General features: G+C 43.8%; 1 long non-coding RNA gene across 1 annotated transcript; it reads left to right on the top strand.

The window, feature by feature from the left end:
• The first annotated feature begins 14,356 nt into the window (after positions 1-14,356).
• LOC138683559 (uncharacterized) lies at positions 14,357-19,553 on the top strand. The gene is made up of 3 exons (XR_011323062.1): positions 14,357-14,684; positions 15,086-15,321; positions 19,288-19,553. It is a non-coding gene; the product is annotated as an uncharacterized lncRNA (long non-coding RNA).
• Positions 19,554-22,326: the final 2,773 nt, after the last annotated feature.

Here is a 22,326-nt window from a genome sequence, read left to right as displayed (position 1 = left end):
CATCTCATTTCCGCATCTCAAGTTCTTTTGCTAATTGGCTCCCAAAAATTGTTGGACTATTCTTGAATCCTTGAGGCAATCTCATCCATGTCAGTTGTGGTTTTCGTCCTGTGTTTGGATTTCCCCACTCGAAAGCAAATAATTTTCGACTTCCTTCTTCCAGGGGTATACAAAAGAAAGCATCCTTCAAGTCAAGCACTGTAAACCACTGATGATTCTCCCCTAGAGCTGTTAAAAGTGTATATGGATTGGCCACTACAGGATGTATATCTTTCACTATCTGATTTATCGCCCTCAGATCCTGTACTAATCTATATTCTCCTGATGGCTTTTTCACTGGTAAAATTGGAGTATTATATTCAGATTCACATTCCTCTAAAATTCCATATTCCAAAAATTTATCAATTAATTTCTTGATTCCCAATCTAGCCTCAGGTTTAATTGGATACTGCTTTAATCTCACTGGCTTCACATTCTCCTTCAGTTCTACCTTTACAGGCTGTGCCATGTTAGATTTTCCAGGTATGTCTGTGTTCCAAACTATAGGGATCACAGCATCATCAACTTCTTGTGGCATCTCCTGAATCTTAACCTTCTCCTGTATCATCAATATTTCTCCTGTCTTTGATTCTGGTATTTTTAAAAGCATTTCTCCTCCCTCAAAAGCTATCTGTGCATTTAATTTGGATAACAGATCTTGACCCAACAAGGGTATCGGACATTCTGGCACATACAAAAATTCATGTGTAATTGCCTTATTTCCAAATTTTAAATCAAGGGGTTGAAAGAATGGTCTATTTTCCTGTTTCCCAGTCGCTCCAATTATGGTTGCTGTCTTATCTCCTAATTTCCCTTTGCGAGTATTCAAAACAGAATATACTGCTCCTGTATCTACTAAAAATTCAACTTTATCATTTCCCAGCTTAATTGTAACCAGAGGTTCAGCTGGGCTCCCCTCTGGTCCCCTTCATTCATTCAAAGTCATAATTTTCATAGCCTCTTGCTGATTTGTTTGCAGCTGAGGACAATCCTTTTTCCAATGTCCATTCTCTCTGCAATATGCACACTGATTCATTCCTAGAGGTGCATTAGGTTCCCAGTTACCAAAGTTTTTAAAACCTCCTCTTCCTCGAGTTCGTCCTCTTCCTCTTGCTGCACTCCCTGTTAAAACAGCTATTAACCTACTTTCTCTTATCTTTTCTTTTTCTTTTCTTTTCTTTGTTCTTCCTCCTTTTCCTGATTATTGTAAACTTTCCATGCTGTTTCTAACATTTTATTCAGATTTCTTGAGTCCTCCCCCTCCAATTTTTGGAGCTTTCGCCTTATATCAGGCGCCGACTGTCCCATAAAAATTGAGGCTAGCTGTTGCTGTTCTGCCTCTGTCTCCAATTTTAAATCAGTATATTTTCTAGCAGTTTCCTTCAATTTCTCCAAAAACACAGAGGGAGATTCATTTTTGTCTTGTTTTATTTCATATAATTTAGACCAATTCAGAGCTTTTGGCATTGCATGCTTTACTCCATACAATACCCACCTTTGGTACCAAGTTAACCTTCTCCTGTCTACAGGGTCATTCGGATCCCACTGGGGATCTCCTGAAGGAAAACTCTGTTCCAAAGTTCCAGAGAGCGTTTCATTCATATGTGCCGCCTCAGCTTGTGCTTTTCCAGTTTTTAATACCATCTGTTTTTCAGTGCTGTCCAATAAATTATCCAATATTACTTGTAAATCATTCCAATCGGGATCCTGAGTTCTAATAATTGTTTCTACAACCCTTCCTACTCTCTCCGGATCTTCCCTATAAACCCCTGCCGCCTGTTTCCATGCCATCAAATCCATAATAGAAAACGGCACTTTGACATATACTGGCCCATGCTGTCCCACTCCCTGTGTCAAGGGAGCCAACAATTGAGATTGCTGCCGAGTTCTCCGAGACACTGGGGTATGGACTACTACTTCTGGTGTTTCATCAACTTCGTCCCCCGTCCTAGTACTATCTGGTTCTATTATTCTCCCTGATTCAATACTCCTTTCCCGTGCATGTGAGAAAGAGGAATTCTGCTCCTCCCTTGGTGGGGCTACTTCTAATTCTAGTTCCATTTCATCCTCTTTTGGTACCGTACATCTAATGCACCTCCTTCCAATATCACAAGCCAAACAACAAGTCTTAGCTTTCTTATTTTCTGAAGTTAATGTCATCACCAAATTATCTCGACTAATTAACTTGCATTCCTTTTGCCAATCCGTTCTCTGTCTCAAATAAAAGAACAAATCCACATATGGCACTTCATTCCATTTACCTTCTCTTCTACAAAATAACATTAACTGTAATATAGTATTATAGCTTAAAGTTCCATTTGTTGGCCACTTTTCCTGATCTTCCAAAACATACAAGGGCCACCAATGATTACAATATTAGATCATTTGATTTTTACGTAGGTCATCATGCAATTCACCCCAATGTGTCAACAAACATCCCAACAGAGATGTTTTCGGTATCTTTCCATCAGTGGATAAATTTCCCATACTCTTACTCTTAAATAATTTGGCTAATGCCATTATGTTTATATATCAAATACCAAATATCTATTAAATATATATACCAAATATCAAGTATCAAGTATCAATAATCAAATGTCAAATGTCAGATACCGAACCAAGTATCAAATTCCAAGTATCAAGTACAAAGTTTCAAATAAAATACATGTATCAAATACCAGATATCAAACGAATGCAAATAACAATTGTTGCCAGGTAATGGAGTCCACCTACTTGTCTAGGGCATGGACAAAGCCGACTTCCCTAGGCAAGAGCCATAACCAATATCCCCTGACAAGATTATTAATCACACTTAAAACTTCCAACCTCAGTTGGAGGCACTACCTTTGAGAACTCTACAGTATACAGGTTCCCTTGTTTCCCACAATTGTCCAACCCTGCAATAGCTTTCACTTATGACTTACGGGCAGACACCTAGGCTTCTACACAAAGGGGTACCTTCTCAGCCCCAACCCTGTGAAGCTTTCGCCGCGCCTTACGGACAGGCTATCCAAACAAGTTTCAAAGAAGTGCCTTACCCTTTCTCCAGGGAACGTTGCAAGGAGCTTTATGAGTCGAGAGCGATGGTTCTCCCCGAGAATCCCTCGGTGCCGGCAGGAGCTCGATCAACACTCGATCTCGTCCAGTCTCACTCGCAAGGTCCCATCTGGGGTGCCAAAACTGTTGCCAAAATCTGGAATAAAACTCCTTAACAGCAATGAGAAGTTAAGAAGCAGGCACTCCTTTATTGCAGCGCTGGGCACACAGGGGATCACTCCACCTAGTGTGTGCACCTGTCTAGTTTAATCATGCAGGTTAAATACACACCTGTTATACATATTCACTAAATTTCTGGGAAATGTCATACATAATCATCAACTGTCTAATAAATCATTAGCATATGTAAATGTCCCTTTACGCAGGTGCAGTGAAGTCTCTGGTGGTCTTCAGAAGCCCTCTGGTGGTCTTCCATAGTCTTCCTCACTTTGTCCGATAGTTGACCTCTCTTATGTGATTCTGCGCAGTACTATTTTCGCCATCATGTATTAGATTACATAAAAAGTGCATTCAATGTTAATTCTTAAATTTAACGTTTCTAATGATTGGCCCTTCAGTCACACCACCTTATCAATATTCTTATACTAAAACATTCATTGGTTAATCTTACTTAATTCCACTAACTGGAATCTTGATCAAAGTGGGGTTTCTAAGCAACAGAACTAAGGTCCATAACGATCTCTCTTAGTTTCTTAGAACAAAACACTACAAACTAACAAATCTGTCAAAGTTTCTATAGTTAACTAATTTTAGACGATACTTATTTTCTTATGATTATATACAGCACATTTTGTATGTTCCTAAGTTTCTATGACTACATTACGAGCTTCAAACCCCTATATTCTACAATCTTTACCTTTTGATCAAACCCAGCTTATATAAAATAAAATTTTAACTTATCAAAATATTTGTAACAGTACTAACCCTTTCCGACTTTCCAGTTTTAGGGGATATTGTTTAATTCTTACCGGTCTCGATCCTGGCTTTAAATCAGTTCTCACAGGTTCTGTTTTTGTGAATTTACTGGGAACTTCCCCAGCCCAGATGATTGGAATTACAGCATTATTTACTTTGACTGGTATGATCCTCTGCTTTCAGTGACCCTCCTGTAACAACAAAGCCACTGCTTCGATATGTTTAATTTCTGGAATTAGAATTTTAATCTCACCATTTTTAAATTCAATTTCTGCCTCCAGTTTCTCAAGTAGGTCTCGCCCTAACAGGGGTTTAGGAGAATTTGGCAAATACAGAAACTGATGAGTGACCCATTGCTTTCCTAATTTCATTGCCAAAGGCTTAAAGAAGGGTCTAGTTTCTCATTCACCTGTCGCACCAACAACACTAATTTCTTCAGAACTTAACTACCCCTCTAAGGTATTTAAAACGGAAATGGTGGCTCCAGTGTCAACTAAAAATTCAATTTTCTGTTCTCCCAGTTTAGCTGTAACCAGAGGTTCTGCTGGTAGACTCCCCTCCAGTCCCCATCAGATACTTTCACTCAACTTTCCCAAGAAAGGGGGGAACTTGCTGAGGTTGCGCGGTTGGAATTGGGATCGATCACTTGTGACCTTGTAGGTCTCAAGGGACATTCCCATTTCCAGTGTCCTTGTTTACAGTATGCACACTGATTTGGTCCCAAGGGCTGGTTTAATCCCACTGGTGACCCCAATCCAGTTCCTCTCCCTCGTCCCATTCCTCGACCATGTCCCCTTCCTTGGAGGATAACTCCTCTGCCTCGTCCCATGCCAGCTCCTACTTCCAGAGCAGCCGCTAACCTTGCATTCATTTTACTCTGTAATTCATCTCTATTTCTATATGCCACCCAAGCAACCTCTAATAATTTTCCCCAATCTCAAGAATCTGCTCCTTGTAATTTTTGTAATTTTCTTCTGATATCATCAGAGGATTGTGCCAATTGAGCTTTTCCTTCTTCAGACTCAGGATCCAGATTAGTATATTTCTTATCAGCATCTCTTAATCTACTTAGAAATTCATTGGGATACTCTTTTCTATCTTGTTTAATTTCATATAATTTAGACATGTTAATCGCCTTAGGCATAGCAGTTCTAATTCCGAATAGAACCCATTTTTGATATTGATCTAGCAGTCTTCTCTGAGCCAAATTAGTAGGATCTCATTTAGGATCAGTAGATGGAAAATTTTGTTCCACTGTTCCCTGTAATACTCCAGAAGCCACTTGTGTTTCTACCTGGGTTCTAGCAGCTCTCCGGATCATTTCTCTTTCTGCACTATCAAAAAGTACATCCATTATTACTTGTATGTCTTTCCAATCAGGATCCTGAGTCTGAATCATTGTTTCAAAAGCATGGGCTGTTTGATCAGGGTTTTCTCAATAGCTCCCAGCTGCTACTTTCCAATTATTTAAATCCACAACAGAAAAGGGTACTTTAATAGTTGCCACACCCTCAGTCCCAAGTGCCTGACAAAGAGGAGCTTGAACAACTTCACTCTTTTTAGCTCATTTGCCCTATGACAGGACTATTCATGGGCTCTCTTTCATCACTATTTCTGGGAACAGCTCTAGATGGGGCCCTTCAGGGTCCAATTATCATTTCAGTATCATCCTCTCATTCTTGCTCATATAACTTTAAACATCTTTCTCAAGAATAACATAAGTTGTAATATGGTGTTATAATTTAGCATTCCATTTACAGGTCACTTTTCTCCATCATTGAGTTTATACAGAGGCCACCAATGATTACAATATTTAATCAAATCTTCTTTCTGCATGTTGCCACCCAGAACACCCCCCAGCTGTTTCCAGTGTTTCAAAGTGCACCCCAAAGGCAATTTTTTGGGGATTTCACTCGATTGCCCTGTTCCCATTATCAATACCTTCAATATACAAAAATCAAAAATCAGAAAGTCAAATATCAGAGCCTAAGTCAAAGTACCAAGCAGAGTTAATCAGAGATCTAAGGTCATATCCAAAATCAATAGTCAAATCCCAAAGCCTTAATCAAAGTACCAAATAGAGCAATTCTCAGAAGCCAAACCAGATGGGTATCTCTGTCTTCAATCAGCGAGACAACTACCCTTTACCAGAGAAGTACTTCTACCAGAATACCAGATTTTTAAGGGTCCTTTTACATTTCTTCCTTGCTGACTTCTCTTAGTCAGGCTTACAGGTAAGAGTACCAGACAGAATATTAGACCAGAATACCAGAACCAGGTTAATCAAAAGAATGCCTTTGAATAAAATCTTACCAGTGGCCTTGGCTTGTGAGCCCAGGGAACGGGGATCAAGGGTCTCCCCGAGAAATCTCGGTGCCGGCTGGAGGTCCTACGATCCCACGTCCGTCGAGTCTTAGAAGCCTTGTCCCATCTGGGGTGCCAAAACAATGCCGAAATTCATGGCCTGTAAAGGAATACTCTCTAAGACTCATTTTGGAGTTTTAGAAAGCAGGCATTCTTTATTGCAGCGCTGGATGCACGGGGGATAATTCCACCTAGCGTGCATGCCACAGCTCCAGCACAAACAGATTACATAGAATAACTAATTACATATTAATCAGATTAGTATACATATACATAAAAATTATTGTAACTGATTATCATAGTACTGCCTACATCCGATCATGCACAATGGTTCTTCATTTGAGTCGAAGGGCTGCTTTTGCGACCACCGACCCATTTGAGATTCTGTTGGCTGACCTTCAAGTCTTTGTTCGTCATCCTTGTTCTTTGATCTTGGAGCTTAACATGGTTTCAGTCACATATGGTCAGTTTCAATATTATTCTCATCTAGCGTACAGGAACATCCAGTCATAAGAGCAAAGAACTGCAAAGCTTATGAGGAACTACCTCTACTAGTTAATTACTTGGCTACACTTTTGTCTATTGTTTCAATCATAGCGTTAGTATAAGATTTCTAATAATTATTTACCAAATCTCACTTCTTCCAGTCACCTAGCAGCAAACCAGTTTCCACGGCTGGTACAAAATATTAAAACCATCAAAATATTTAGGCATACCATACAGAATGTGTGGAAATATGCTATCAATGTCACGGTGCAAAAACAATAGTCAGAGTTGAAGGTGAACAGAATGAGACCCCAGCAACTCAGCTCCAGGAGGAAGTGCACTGCTGCAGATGATGCAGCTAAAAGGAAGATATGCAAAACAGAGCAAACCTACAAAAAGCCTTCTGGGTTGCAAGGGAGAAATCAGCTGTTGTGAGATTATCATAGGGAAATGGAGGTGCAGCTCTAGCCATCTGTGCACATGACAAGGATACTTTCAGCATGTGGGCAGATATGTACCACAAAGAAAAGACACAGGCTGTAGCAGAGCTGTTTGCCTGCCTTGTAAAGAGGAAGAGAGTAGCAAACAAAAGCTTAGTGAGAAATTAAGTAGATAAATTGAGAATCAAATACATTTTGCAAAGTAGAAACACATTGGAAACTATGTAAGCCTTGGCTTACATTTTGCTTCTCCTTTTGTCACAGTTTCCCATCATTCTTCTCTCACTCCTCTGCTTTTATTGTTTATATGGCTTTTCTGTCTCATGTACTATGTCTCTTGAGGTTGTGCAAGCACTTATTTTGTGCACTACTCATTTCCTTTCTTGTATATTTAAAGACAGTAATTTTTATTTTTATAGTAGTATTTGTAGTGAAGGAAATAAAAGTATTGCATGGAGAAACACAAAGCTGTGCAGCAAAAGCCATCTCTGTCTATGTGAGACACAAGCTGGATTATATGTGCTTCTCTTACAAATGCCTGTGCTGATACATTATTTTTTTTTATTGGGATATTGCAATAAAAAGTAACAGGGAAATGAGAGCACTGCAGGATAATCTGAAATGGAAGAATTACTACTTGGGTGGGCACAATTGAGCCTGGTAAAGCCTGCAGACTATCACCCATTCCTACTATTCCAAGTAGGGTCGAATGATGCTGTAACAAGGCAACTCAGAAATATCAAAAGGGACTTTATGTCCCTTGGAACAATGTTAAAGGGATCAGGAGCACAGGTGGTGTTCTCTATCCTCCCAGTTGGAGAAGGGGGTTCGAGAAAAAGGAGACAAATTGAACAGGTGAATGACTGGCTGTGTAGCTGGTGCCATGCTCAAGGTCTCAGCTTCTACAATCTTGGGCATACCTTTGAGAAACCAGGCCTGTTGACAGCTGATGGGGCTCAACTGACCAAGCAGGGCAAGAGCATCCTGGGTAACAAGCTGGCTGGACTTATAAATAGAGCTTTAAACTAGATTTAGCAGGGGAAGGGAATGGAGTTCTAAGCACTAGAGAAGAACCAGGGGCTGCTGAGGCATTAGGAAGCAACAGGGAAGCACCTGTGAATTGCCTCAAGGGAATTAGGGTGAGCTCCTCTAAAAAAAGGGGGATGTGGCCAATAGCCCAGCTGAAGTGCCTCTATACCAATGCACACAGCATGGGAAAAAACCAGGAGGAGCTGGTAGCTGCTGCCCAGATGGAAAACCTGATGACCTGATTGCTATCACAGAAACTTGGTGGGATGAATTGCACGATTGGAGTGCTGTGATTGATGGCTATAAACTATTCAGAAGGGACAGGCAAGGAAGGAGAGGTGGGGGAGTTGCCCTCTATGCCAAAAGCAGGATTGATTGCACAGAGCTATTGTCGTGGTTTAACCCCAGCCAGCAACTAAGCACCACGCAGCCACTCACTCACTTCCCCCCCACCCAGTGGGATGGGGGAGAAAATCAGGAAAAGAAGTAAAACTCCTGGGTTGAGATAAGAACGGTTTAATAGAACAGAAAAGAAGAAACTAATAATGATAATGATAACACTAATAAAATGACAACAGTAGTAATAAAAGGATTGGAATGTACAAATGATGCGCAGGGCAATTGCTCACCACCCGCCGACCGACACCCAGCCAGTCCCCAAGCGGCGATTCCCCGCCCCCCCCCCCTTCCCAGTTCCTAAACTAGATGGGATGTCACATGGTATGGAATACCCTGTTGGCCACTTTGGGTCAGGTGCCCTGGCTGGGCATGAGAAGCTGAAAAATCCTTGACTATAGTCTAAACACTACTGAGCAACAACTGAAAACATCAGTGTTATCAACATTCTTCGCATACTGAACTCAAAACATAGCACTGTACCAGCTACTAGGAAGACAGTTAACTCTATCCCAGCTGAAACCAGGACAGCTATCTTTGAAGAACAGCAATGCACAGGCTGGGAGCTTATGGGTGAAAATTAGAGACCAAGCTAACAAAGGAAACTTTGTGGTTGACATCTACTACAGGCCACCCAATCAAGGAGAGGAGGTGGATGAAGAGTGCTTTCTTCAACTGCAGGAAGCATCATGCTCGCAGGCCCTGTGTTGCGGATGAGTGATTTAGATCACTTAAAGAATCGCCGTCAAAGATAATAGCAAAAGTGATTTTTTAATGTGAATTTGTAACAGTGCGACTTAACAAAGTTTGATGGCAAGGTTCACTCTATTACTTACTACATGGAAGAAACATACAAAGGAAAATTGAGTTAGAATTGATTTAGAATAATTGACAGAGACTGGAGATGCAAAAGATAAGGGAGACCCTCCCGTTGAGTCACTAGGTTCAGAGTGGACCCCCTTGCTTTCTAAACTCCATCTCAGAGAGGAGTCTAGGTGCGGCTGGATCCAAACTTAGACTCAGACTTGGACAACATTTTATGCCTAATAGAAGGGATACAAAGGGTAAGGAAACTCTCCTGTTAAATTACTATGCCAATTTGTCAGGGAATAAGTGATTATGGATCCTACACGACTTTGAGGTAGCAGCAATTTAAGATTTATTAACACTATTATGGTAAATCATGAGATTAGGTTATATGATTTTTAACAATACTTAATCATCAGCCAATTATCAGAGTGATTTAATAAAGTTTGCTATCAGCACTACAAAGTTTCCTAAATCAAATCACACACACACGGAGATATAGAGGTTAACCTATAATCAAGATTTTTCTTTCTTGGCCAATTATAGTAAATTATTGGTACCAAATGATCTTTAAAACCTCGTGAAATCTAATTGTAGTGAATTACTCACTATTTTCCTTCATCAGCATTTGTCATCAGATGATCTTTGACCCCTTCTTCTTTGACAGCATCTATCAGCAGACGATCTTGGAAATCCTTGTGAAATCTACTCTTTGAAATCCTCGCAACATCTACTAAAAATCCTCGTGAAATTCTACTTTTAAAAATCCTTATGAAATCTACCCTGAGAGGTGTCCCAACTCAGGGGGAGATACTGGGTCACAGCCTGCTGCATTCCTGGAGAGCTCAAAGGGTCTCACTATAGGATCACGAGATGATTGACTTTGGTCAGTGTATTTCCACTCTGGCCATAATTCTTGTCAGGTAATTCTGGCACCCTCCAAGGTGGGCCATGATCCAAGCAGCAGGAGTTTCAGGTACAGGTCCAGGCAACAGGATTTCCAGATATGGTTAGGGAGTGTCTAATCATCCTAACTCACTGTACCATAGCCAGGATAAGAAAGTACCAGATTGTCCCAACTCACTGCACAAGAACACAATGTTGGCTGGTCCTGACATCGCAACGTGGCCCAGGGGGGTTGCACCGCCACAGCCTGGTCCTGATAGGGGACTTCAACCACCCGGACATCTGCTGGAAAAGCATCACAGCAAACTGCAAGCAGTTGAGGAAACTGCTGGAGTGCATTGAGGGCAACTTCCTAGTACAAGTGATGGAGAGCCCAACCAGAGGAGAGGCGCTGCTGAACCTGTTGCTCACTAATGCGAACAAACTTATTGGAGAGGTCAAGATTGGAGGTAGCCTGGGCTGCAGCAATCATGCCCTGGTAGAATTCTCAGTCTTGAGGGGTACAAGATGGGTAAAAAGTAGAGTCAGGACCCTAAACCTCAGAAAGGCAAACTTTCAGCTGTTTAGGGAACTAGTGCGTGGGATCCCTTGGGAAACTGCCCTCAGAGGCAAAGGAGCGAATGAGAGCTGGGAGATATTTAAAGACATTTTTTCTTAGGGCACAAGAGCTCTCAATCCTGACGTGCAAGAAGTCGGGCAGGGGAGGCAGGAGGCTAGCTTAGCTAAGTCAAGACCTCTTAGCCGAACTAAAACACAAAATCAAAATGCATAGGCAGTGGAGGCAGGGATACAGATCCTGGGGAGATTATAGGGATATGGCCCAGGAGTGCAGGGAGGGGATCAGGAAAGCCAAGGCACAGCTGGAGCTGAACTTGGTTAGGGATGTAAAAAAATAACAAGAAGGGCTTCTTCAGGTACATAGGACAACAAAGGAAGATGAAAGAAACTGTACCCCCCCCCCCCCGATGAGCAAAACAGGAGACCTGGCTACAACTGACATGGAGAAGGCTGAGGTACTCAACAACTTTTTTGCCTTGGTCTTCACCAGCAAGTGCTCTAGCCGCACCGCCCAACTCACAAAATCCAAAGGCAGGGACTGGGAGAATGAAGTACCACCCACTGTAGGAGAAGATCAGGTTCGAGACCATCTAAGGAACCTGAATGTGCACAAGTCCATGGGACCTGATGAGATGCATCTGAGGGTCCCAAGGAAACTGGCAGACAAAGTGGCTAAGCCACTCTCCATCATATTTGAAAAGTCGTGGCAGACTGGTGAAGTTCCCACTGACTGGAAAAAGGGAAAACATAACACTTTTTAAAAGGGGAAAAAAGGAAGACCCAGGGAACTACAGGCCAGTCATCCTCACCTCTATGCCTGGCAAGATCATGGAGCAGATCCTCCTGGAAACTATGCTAGGGCACATGGAAAATAAGGAGGTGATTGGTGACAGCCAACATGGCTTCACTAAGGGCAAATCATGCCTGACAAATTTGGTGGCCTTTTACAGCGGGGTTACAGCATTGGTGGATAAGGGAAGAGCAACCGATGTCATCTACCTGGACTTGTGCAAAGCATTTGACGCTGTCCCGCACGACATCCTTGTCTCTAAAATGGAGAGACATGGATTTGATGGATGGACCACTCGGTGGATAAGGAATCGGCTGGATGGTCACACTCAAAGAGTTGCAATCAACAGCTTGATGTCTGGGTGGTGTCCCTCAGGGGTCAGTATTGGGACCAGTATTATTTAACATCTTTGTCAGGGACATGGACAGTAAGACTGAGTGCACCGTCAGCAAGTTTGCAGCTGAGTGGTGTGGTTGATACTCTAGAGGGAAGGGATGCCATTCAGAGGGACCTTGACAGGCTAGAGAGGTGGGCCTGTGCAAATCTCATGAAGTTCAACAAGGCCAAGTACAAGGTCCTGCACATGGGTCAGGGCAATCCCAAACATGGATACAGGCTGGGTGATGAGTGGATAGAGAGCAGCCCTGTGGAGAAGGACTTGGGGGTACTTGTCGGGGAATGCAACGAGTCTACGGAATTCCTGACAGTTCGAGAACAGCGCGACCTTGAGCAGCTTGTAGTATATCCTTGAAGAGTCTGGAAAGATCTGAGAAGACCAGTACAAAAACAAGATAGTGATAAGAAGAACCGTCCTAACGAACTCACCAATCATGAATTGTTAGTTACTAACCAAACCAATCATATACTAACACATACTCTAAAGAAGGGTATAAAAAGGTGTGTTAGAACAATAAAGTAGCCATTTTGCATGATCTATTACTTGTCGCGTCCGTCTCTACTGCGACAAATGGTGACCCCGATGCGTCTGAGCGAACAGATCATCTAACGGCGATACATCTAGCACTAGCGAGAAATATACCAGAGGTGACGAGAGCTGCGGAGGAGCGTACAGGCAGCGAGACGAGCTGCGGAGACGGAGCCCGGTGAAGCTGAGAGCAGTGGAATCTGCCTGGTCCGGACCTGAGCCTAGACACCTAATAAGGTGAGCCACCGGGGACTAAACTGTTAGAATGGGGCAGCAATTAACTAAGGAAGAGGAGACAATTTTGTCTACCTGGAAAGCCCTGTTAAAAAGAAAAGGGGTTAAAACCTCAGAACAAAACCTGAGAAGGATTTTATTATGGTGTAAGACCCAAGGCTTTCCAGCCACAACACTTACTGCATTTAGTGTGGGTGCATGGCAATCTGTGGCCTTGAAAATGTTTGATGAGATCTCTAAAGGGCAGAAAGACCTGTGCGAGTTGGCGGTCATATGGCGTTTACTAACTGAGACTATGAAAGAATGGAAAGCAGAATGTGATGCGAATGATCAGCAAAAGAAAGATGAGGACTCAGAAAATATTAGCAATGAAAAAGCTTCTGCTCAAGTAACAGCTCCAGCCAATGCTGCAATCTCAGCAGTTGCGGGCAGAAAACCCCTCACGGGCAAAATCAGATCATACCCTTATTCACCTCCTCCTCCTACGCCATTAATTACTTTACCGGGCGATGAGGGGCCCTCCTCACCTACTGGTGCGGCAGCAGAAGGGGTGACTCCATTAGCCCCCCCGAGGAGAAAAATGTGGCAATTAACACTGAGCCAGAAAGTGTGGGCCGTACTGAAATTGAGGGCCGAAAGGACGGTGAGAGTCAAACTGAATGTGAGGGCCGAACGGAAAGTGAGAGCCAAAATGAAACTGAGGCAGAAAAATCTCTAATTAATGCTATGCGATCTCTACAGCTCGCAGATAAAACTATACTGAAAGAACCCCTGCCATGGACTCTCCCTCCATCCACAATAACTGTGGTCCCAAGATCCCCTGATCAATTCTGGGAGGGAGTTAGAAAATACGCTGCCGATTCTGGCAACTGGGATCTAGTAGAACGCCTCAGCCCGTGCTCTCTAACACCAGTGTTTCTAAAGCCTCTAGATAACGCAGCAGGGGCTCCTGTTACATTTCCTGTTTTCAAAGCTGCTGCAGGCACAAACTGGCACGATGAGCACAATCCAATCGGCTGGAGAGTAGTGCAGGATTTGCAGAATAAAGTACAAAAATACGGAATCAATTCTCCTGAGGTGATGCAACTTATTCGTATAATCAGCACAGGTCTGCTGTGTCCATATGACATTATGCATCTAGCACAAGTGCTGTTTCAGCCCGTACAATTGCAAGTATTTCAATCCACTTGGAGGCAGATGGCACGCGCAGCAGCGCTGCAAAATTCACAACTGCCACAGGATGACCCGAGATTAGGCCTTGGAGAGGATGCTTTGCTTGGTGAAGGGCAGCACAGTAACCCTCAGCTGCAGGCTACATGGCCTCCGATTGTTCTTGAACAGGCACAAAATATAGGCCTTATGGCATTAAAGCGAACCATGGACATGGCAGCTCCGAAGCAAAAATATGCCACTATCCGCCAAGGCCCCAGAGAACCCTTTTTACAGTTTGTAGAAAAAATATCTGCCGCCCTGGAAAAACAGGTAGAGGATGAGGTCTTAAGGCAAATGCTATGCAAACAGTTGGCAAGAGATAATGCTAATGAGGACTGTCAAAAGATCATACAGGCTTTACCAGGAGATCCTTCTGTCCCCGACATGGTAGCTGCATGTTCTAAAGTTGGGACACTGGAACACACGGTGACCACCATAGCCAATGCTATGAGAAATTCTGGAAAGTGCTGTGGGTGTGGCAGTGAAGGGCACATCAATGTAACTTCTCCACACAAAACATCATCAGGTAAACAACCGGTGCACCACTCACCGGAGATTATTTGCAAGAAATGCGGAAAATTAGGACATTTTGCAAAACAATGTCGTTCCAAATTTCATGCTAATGAGCAGCCGCTACAGGGAAACAACAAAACGAGCGCGAGAGTGCGCGCGAGGACAACAAGTCCCCTCCCGACAGCCGGCCACCTCCCCTCTGTGAACAATTGTCAGCCGCAACAGCTGGCTCAGCAGGGCTGGATGTATCCACCGCCGACACAGTAACTCTAGTCACGAACGACATCGTTAAGGTCCCTTTTAATGCAAGGGGTCCTATCGGACAAGGACTGAGTGCATTGCTATTGGGAAGATCAAGTAGCACGTTAAATGGAATAATTGTACATGTGGGAGTTATTGATGCTGATTTTACAGGTCAAATTTGCGCGATGGTTTCGACCCCCTACCCACCAGTAACAATCCCTAAAGGTACTCGTATTGCTCAACTTGTTCCTTTTTCGAGTTCTATTTCAAAAGCAGAACAGCGACTGCGATGCGATGGAGGCTTCGGCTCTACGGGACCCCCTCAGTTCTGCTGGTCTCAGACTGTCTCATCATCCCGACCACATATGACGTGCACGCTGTCGAATCACGGAAGATCTCCGACTACAGTAAGGCTTGCAGGGCTCCTGGACACCAGAGCCGATGTGACTATTATTGCCAATTATCTGTGGCCGTCCACCTGGCCCACAGAGGAGGCTGGTATGGGAGTAGTGGGGCTGGGAGGATCCACACGAGCCAAGATGGCAGCCACTCCAGTTATGATTACTAATCCTGAGGGCCAACAAGCAGTTATTAAACCATATGTGATGGCAGCTCCCCTCAATTTATGGGGGAGGGATTGCTTGTCGCGGTGGGGGGTGAGAATTACCATGGATTTTTAACAGGGGCCACTGTGCTGCAGGGTGTTAGACAACCCATGCTTGTTTTAACCTGGTTAACAAATAACCCTGTGTGGGTGGATCAGTGGCCCCTGCCAATTGAAAAATTAAAGGCCCTGCAAGAATTGGTAGCAGAACAACTAGCTGCCGGACACATTGAACCATCTCACAGTCCGTGGAATACTCCGGTGTTTGTGATAAAAAAGAAATCAGGTAAATGGCGATTTTTGCATGACCTGCGGCAAGTCAATGCTGTCATGGCCACGATGGGGGCTCTGCAACCAGGCATGCCTTCACTTGCCATGATCCCTCAAGATTGGGATATCATTGTCATGGACCTTAAGGATTGTTTTTTTACAATTCCATTAGCTTCCCAGGATAAAGAAAAATTTGCATTTTCTGTGCCTTCTATCAATCATGCAGAACCAGCAAAAAGATATCAATGGAGAGTTCTGCCGCAGGGGATGAAAAATTCACCAACCATTTGTCAATGGTTTGTTGCACAAGCTCTGTCACCTGTAAGGGAAAAATTCCCTACTAGTTATTGTTATCACTATATGGATGACATTCTGTTAGCATCAGACAACAAGGAGCAGTTGAATGACATGAAAAATTTGGCCACGAATTTGCTACAACAATATGGGTTAGTTATTGCCCCTGAAAAAGTGCAAAAAATAGCACCCTGGAAATATTTGGGAATGACAATTACAAGCAAGCAGGTTGTGCCCCAACCTGTGAAACTTAACCTTGCGGTTAAGACACTCAATGATGTACAGAAATTAATGGGATCCTTGAACTGGATCAGGCCCTATCTTGGACTGACCAATTCGCAGTTACAACCTTTATTGGACTTATTAAAACATTCCAATGATCCAACAGAACCCAGAATATTAAATAAGGAAGCGTTAAATGCAATTCACAGGGTGGAACAATGTATATACAAGAAATTTGTTTCTCGAATTGATCTGTCTCAATTGGTACAATTCTTTGTACTAATTGACAAAACTGTGCCATTTGGTGCTTTGGTGCAGTGGAATTCTGAGTGGGATGACCCATTACATATTTTAGAATGGATTTTTCTGTCATTCTGACCACGAAAAACTGCTCCTGGCTTGTTTGAACTTATTGCTGATGTAATCATAAAAGCCAGAAAACGATGTGTAGAACTAATAGGACGTGATCCAGCTACGATTGTTTTACCTGTTCAAAATTGGTATTTTGAATGGTGTCTGGAAAACAATTACGAGCTGCAAGCGGCTATGGCGGGTTTTCAAGGACAGATCTCGTATCATCTACTGTCGCACCTGCTCCTGAAATTTGCTCGAGAAATACCATTTGGTCAGAAAAACTTAAGCCAGCCGGAACCTGTGAAAGGCCCTACTGTCTTCACAGATGGTTCTGGAAAAACAGGTAAAGCAGCAGTAGTCTGGTATGAGAACAATAACTGGAACAGCAAAGTAGTACATCAAAATGGTTCTCCACAAGTAGTAGAGCTGCGTGCAATGGCTGTTGTTTTTTTCTATTTTTTCTACTCCTGTAAATATTGTAACTGACTCAGCGTATGTAGCTAATTTAGTTTCTTGACTAGACAAAGTGGCTTTGACCATGTCAGACAATCAATTATTATTCGATGTGCTTTTAGAACTCTGGAAAAGTATTCAACTACAAACAGAACCTTATTTTATCATGCACATCCGGAGTCATACCACTTTACCAGGTTTTTATACGGAAGGTAATGCCAGAGCAGATGCTCTTGTTTCTGCTATGGCTCTGACTACTGTTCCTAAGATCAAACAACAAGATATATTATCACATCATTTTTTTCATCAAGGTTTTCGAGCTTTACAAAGGCAGTTTGGTTTGTCCCATGCTGAAGCTCGCTCCATTGTAGCTGCTTGTCCTGATTGTCAAGGAATTCACACTCCAGTGTATTTTGGTACTAATCCCAGAGGTATACAAGCTTTACAGATTTGGCAATCCGATGTTACTCATATCAATGAATTTGGCAGACAAAAATATGTTCATGTTTCTATTGATACTTATTCTCATGCTTTGGTAGCAACAGCACATAATGGAGAAACAGGAAAAGATGTAATTTGACATTTCCAGAAGGCTTTCGCTATGCTTGGGGTGCCTCGCCAAATTAAAACAGACAATGGCCCAGCATATGCTTCACGAAAAGTTCAAACATTTTTTAATCTGTGGGGTGTTACTCATGTCACAGGAATTCCCCACTCCCCAACAGGACAAGCAATTGTTGAGCGTGCACATGGCATGTTGAAGCAGCAGCTTCAAAAACAAAAAGGGGGAATGGTTGGGGAATGTATTGGTTTTATGTGGCAAGGTTTTGGTAGCGGGGGGGGTTACAGGGGTGGCTCCTGTAAGAAGCTGCTGGAAGCTTCCCCTGTGTTCGAGAGAGAGCGAGCCCATACCAGCCAGCTCTAAGACGGACCCGCCGCTGGCCAAGGCCGAGCCAATCAGTGATAGTAGTAACGCCTCTGTGATAACATTTTTAAGAAGGAAAAAAAAGTTGGGACACGGAGAAAACAGCCACTGGAGAGAGGAGTGAGAACATGTAAGAGAAACAAGCCTGCGGACACCAAGGTCAGTGCAGAAGGAGGGGGAGGAGATGCTCCAGGCGCCGGAGCGAAGATTCCCCTGCAGCCCGTGGTGAAGACCCTGGTGAGGCAGGCTGTCCCCCTGCAGTCCAGGGAGGTCCATGGTGGGGCAGATATCCACCTGCAGCCCGTGGAGGACCCCACGCCGGAGCAGGTGGGTTCCTGAAGGAGGCTGTGACCCCGTGGGAACCCTGCGCTGGAGCAGGTTCCTGGCAGGACCTGCGGATCTGTGGAGAGAGGAGCCCACGGAGCAGGTTTTCTGGCAGGACTTGTGACCCCGTGGGGGACCTGCGCTGGAGCAGTGTGCTCCTGAAGGACTGCACACCGTGGAAAGGACCCATGCTGGAGCAGTTCGTGAAGAACTGCAGCCCGTGGGAATGGCCCACGTTGGAGAAAGTTCGTGGAGGACTGTCTCCCGTGGGTGGGACCCCACGCTGGAGCAGGGGAAGAGTGTGATGAGCCCTCGCCCTGAGGAGGTGAAGCAGCAGAAAATAACATGTGATGACCGTAAACCCCATCCCTGTCCCCCTTGTGCCGCTGGGGGGGCTTGGTGGAGAAATCCGGGAGTGAAGTTGTGCCCGGGAAGAAGGGAGGGGTGGAGGGAAGGTGTTCTGAGATTTCGTTTTATTTCTCATTTACCTTACTCTGGCTGATTTGTAATAAATTGAGCTAATTTTCCCTAAGCTGAGTCTGTTTTGCCCGTGATGGTAATTAGTGAATGATCTCTCCTGTCCTTATCTCGACCCGCAAGCTTTTTGTTATATTTTTCTCTCCCCTGTCCAGCTGAGGATGGGGGAGTGATAGAACAGCTTTGGTGGGCACCTGGCATCCAGCCAGGGTCAACCCATCACAGGGAACCACCACAGGCATGTTTAGATAAAGCAGTTTATGTTCTTAACTTTCTCCATTATGGGGACAACTCTTCCCTACCTCCTCTTTTTCAACACTTCTCTTCTCTCTGTTCAACACAATTTACAAAAGGGTATCAAAGTACATGTTAAAGATTTAATTACTGGTCAGTGGAGTGGACCATGTGAGTTATTAACCTGGGGAAGGGGTCATGCTTGTGTTTCCACAGATGCTGGTCCTCGCTGGGTTCCTGCTCGGTGTGTTCGGCCTGTATTGGAACCTGCCTCAGGGTGAAGGATGGGTGGTCTCACAACCTAAACAAAATGTTTGGGTCACTTTAGCAAACATGACACACCAGGACACCTTGTGTCTCGCCACCGCAACCCCTGAAAATCCATTCTCTACATGCTTGGTAGGACTACCTGTGGACACCTGGCCGAACCCACTGCAGATCCCAAATCTCTGTAATTCTCCAAAAAGTTGTACAAACAACTGGGATCGTGTGTATGCACATCTTTCACCAGTCACCCAGGAACCCCAAGAGTTAGAATTATTAGGATCTGTAATGATGGATGCTTGTGTGTTCTTTAATTACTCTTATAGCAATACTGCTCGCCAAGGCCAAAATGTTAATGCAACTAGTATTCTCTATCGCAATGCAACTGCATGGTGTAATTATACCGCACCTAATGCTTCACGATCTTCTGTTGTTCCTTTTGCGCTACCTCCTGGTGTGTTTTTAATCTGTGGAGATTGTGCCTGGGGAGGCATTCCATCTAAACTGAATGGAGGCCCGTGTAGCCTCGGACACCTCACATTATTAACACCAAATATGTTAACGATTCTGAACGTGACTCGAAAACATAGACGAGTCCAGAGGTCTATTCATCGGTTTAGCAGTTCCTGTCAAGATGACATTGAATTCTGGAATCGAGGCCAGATTTTAACAGCCTCCATATTGGCACCAGGAGTTGGCGTTGCAAATGCCTTAAGAACTTTAAATAAGTTAGGATGTTGGCTTAGTAAGCAATCTAAGGCTACCTCTTTAGCTTTAAGTGGCCTTCTAACTGATGTTGGTAGTGTTAGACATGCTACATTACAAAATAGAGCTGTAATTGATTTCTTGCTTTTAGCACAAGGACATGGTTGTGATGAGTTTGAAGGGATGTGTTGTATGAATCTATCTGATCATTCAGAATCCATCTTCAGCAGTATTCAACGATTAAAGAAGGGAGTCAGGAAGCTGACAGAGAGCGATGAATTGGATTGGCTGACAAAGATGTTCAAGGGTTGGGGATTGTCTGGATGGTTGATATCTCTGCTCAAGACTGTGGGGGTAGTCATCCTGGTTGTGATAACTGTGCTCCTAATGTTGCCCTGTCTTTTCAGCCTTCTGCAAAGGGCCCAGCAGAGGGTGGCCAGGACAATATTTTTAGCACAAATACAAAAAGGGGGAATTGTCGGGGAATGCAACGAGTCTACGGAATTCCTGACAGTTCGAGAACAGCACGACCTTGAGCAGCTTGTAGTATATCCTTGAAGAGTCTGGAAAGATCCGAGAAGACCGGTACAAAAACAAGATAGTGATAAGAAGAACCGTCCTAACGAACTCACCAATCATGAATTGTTAGTTACTAACCAAACCAATCATATACTAACACATACTCTAAAGAAAGGTATAAAAAGGTGTGTTAGAACAATAAAGTAGCCATTTTGCATGATCTATTACTTGTCGTGTCCGTCTCTACCGCGACAGGTACTGGTGGATGAAAAACTGAATATGAGCCAGCAATGTGCGCTCACAGCCCAGAAAGCCAATCGTATCCTGGGCTGCATCAAAAGAAGTGTGGCCAGCAGGTCAAGGGAGGTGATTCTCCCCCTCTACTCTGCTCTCATGAGACCCCACCCGGAGAACTGTGTTCAGCTGTGGGGCCTCCAACATAAGAAAGACATGGACCTGCTCGAGCGGGTCCAGAGGAGGGCCATGAAGATCATCAGAGGATGGAGCACCTCTCCTATGAGGACAGTCTGAGAGAGTTGGGGTTGTTCAGCCTGGAGAAGAGAAGGCTCCAGGGAGACCTTATAGCAGCCTTCAAGTACCTAAAGGGGGCCTACAAGAAAGCTGGAGAGGGACTCTTGGTTTTAAACTGAAAGAGGGTAGATTTAGTTTAGATATTAGGAAGATATTCTTCACTGTCAGGGTGGTGAGACACTGGAACAGGTTGCCCAGAGAGGTTGTGGGTGCCCCCTCCCTGGAAGTGTTCAAGGCCAGGTTGGATGGGGCTTTGAGCAATCTAGTCTAGTGGAAGGTGTCCCTGCCCATGGCAGGGGGGGATGGAGCTAGATGATCTTTAAGGTTGTCCTGGTTTCAGCTGGGATAGAGTTAACTGTCTTCCTAGTAGCTGGTACAGTGCTATGTTTTGAGTTCAGTATGTGAAGAATGTTGATAACACACTGATGTTTTCAGTTGTTGCTCAGTAGTGTTTAGACTATAGTCAAGGATTTTTCAGCTTCTCATGCCCAGCCAGGGCACCTGACCCAAAGTGGCCAACAGGGTATTCCATACCATGTGACGTCCCATCTAGTTTAGGAACTGGGAAGTGGGGGGCAGGGATTCGCCGCTCGGGGACTGGCTGGGTGTCGGTCGGCGGGTGGTGAGCAATTGCCCTGCGCATCATTTGTACATTTCAATCTTTTTATTACTACTGTTGTCATTTTATTAGTGTTATCATTATCATTATTAGTTTCTTCTTTTCTGTTCTATTAAATCGTTCTTATCTCAACCCAGGAGTTTTACTTCTTTTCCTGATTTTCTCCCCCATCCCACTGGATGGGGGGGAGTGAGTGAGCGGCTGCGTGGTGCTTAGTTGCTGGCTGGGGTTAAACCACGACAAGGTCCCTTCCAACACAACCCATTGTATGATTCTATGAACTGGTATTGGAGCAGTTACCAAACAAGATGTATTGCAGAGATTCTGTGGGACACAATGATAAATTCTTCCTGTGAAAAATGTATTTAACTGATTCTCTACTGTTTACCTTTTGTGTCATCCCAATCACTGCATCAGAGAAATATTTTCAAAGTTCATTGAGTAGCTCAACAAACCACACAGTAGTTTTGAGAAGACTCCAGATTTTCCCTTCCTTTGCTGAAGATGTCTTTACATAAGATATATGTTTACTCTTTTCCTCCTTACTGTGTATCATGTCCAGCAGTTCTGTCAGACAGAAACATTTGGCAAAGTGGATTGAATTTAAACAGGATTCA

The sequence above is a fragment of the Haliaeetus albicilla genome, chromosome W (assembly GCF_947461875.1).
Source record: "Haliaeetus albicilla chromosome W, bHalAlb1.1, whole genome shotgun sequence".
In the NCBI taxonomy this organism is placed as follows: Eukaryota; Metazoa; Chordata; class Aves; order Accipitriformes; family Accipitridae; genus Haliaeetus; species Haliaeetus albicilla.
Note: the sequence above shows the minus strand (reverse complement) of the source record. Positions and strands in the feature narration are given on the sequence as shown.